The following is a 1,262-nucleotide window of genomic DNA, read 5'->3' as shown; positions in this document are numbered from 1 at the left end:
ATATAGATAAAAAGAAAAATATAAAGGCAGCAAAAAAAGCAAGGATGTCTGATGGTGTTCCAGTGAGAGAACCTAACAAGGGAGGGAGCAAGGGGCAAACTGCTTTTGAGAACAAGAAGAAAAAACAAGATAGTGGTGAAATAACTCTAGAGATTAGTGCAACAAATGACTCTAAATCTGAGTTTTACAGAGAACCTTAAAGGATTCTACCACTCTAGAGATGGCACAACCGAACTTTGAAGGAAGAGCATTTCTGTTTCAATTCTTTGGAAACCAGTGAATCCAGCCACTTTGTTATTAAATTCACTTTCGGGTTTGAAAGGTTAAAAAGTTTGAAAGCTAAAATTATGTTGAAAACTTGCTCAAATGTACATGGACTGAGCAATTCCTACCCATAACCTCTTGTTTGCGAAGGCAGGTAGCGTTCTGGAATTGCTATGGGAGTAAAGAACCTAAGATGAGAGGACAGTGGGGTGGGAGGGACAATCTTCATTGGTTTTGAAACTTTCCACCCAGCCATCAGAAAATAACATAATGAAAGATATGATAATGAATATAATAAAAGACAATACAGATTTAAAAGGTTTTAAAAAAAGAAAAATATCTAGCTTTGCACAGTGGCAGTGTAGTAGCCAATGACGTTTATCCGAGGCGTGATTACTGCTAATTGGAAACTTTTCCCGATACCCCTCCATGACGACTTGAAATATAGTCGGCGTTGGCAATTTTTGGCAGTCTCTACGGAAACTAAAAAAAAAAAAAAAAAAAAAAAAAAAAAGAAAGAAAGAAAAAAGAAAAATATATAACTATTAAATATCCCTGACCGATGGCCCCAATGAGAACAAGGTGAAAGTTTCTCAAAGAGTAGCTGTGGACCAGCTTTTCTAATCTTCTGATTTGGGGTTCCTCACTGAGGACACAGATACTAGCCCACTGATATGAATAAACTGTAACCACTTCAGGATTCCTTTTAAGAAACAGATGTCTACCTTGCAGGTCCTGCATGAATTCCTCATACACATAGCAGAGTCACAGGGAATCCTAACTGTGATGACAGTGTTGAATAGATTCATAGTAAGGTAGAAGCAACTCTGGCAGCAGAATTGGCACCCCCAAAGTAAAAGCATGCAAGCCACCATCCTAGATCTAGGCTCTTTGTGTGATTTCTGCAATACTTGATTGATACTATTTGACCTGAGAAAATAAAGTCCCCAGCTCTGAAAATACATTAGGTGCTCCAACTAAAAGACTGTAATTTGGTC

The 1,262-nt window shown here is 37.9% G+C and overlaps 1 non-coding gene across 1 annotated transcript; it reads left to right on the top strand.

Moving 5' to 3' along the window:
* Nucleotides 1-606: 606 nt before the first annotated feature.
* Nucleotides 607-747, top strand: LOC119466984. The gene has a single exon (XR_005195497.1). It is a non-coding gene; the product is annotated as a U4 spliceosomal RNA (small nuclear RNA).
* Nucleotides 748-1,262: the final 515 nt, after the last annotated feature.

This window comes from Cebus imitator, unplaced genomic scaffold (genome assembly GCF_001604975.1).
Source record: "Cebus imitator isolate Cc_AM_T3 unplaced genomic scaffold, Cebus_imitator-1.0 Scaffold248, whole genome shotgun sequence".
NCBI lineage: Eukaryota > Metazoa > Chordata > Mammalia > Primates > Cebidae > Cebus > Cebus imitator.
The sequence above is the reverse complement of the archived record's forward strand: the minus strand, read 5'-3'. Positions and strand labels throughout refer to the sequence as shown.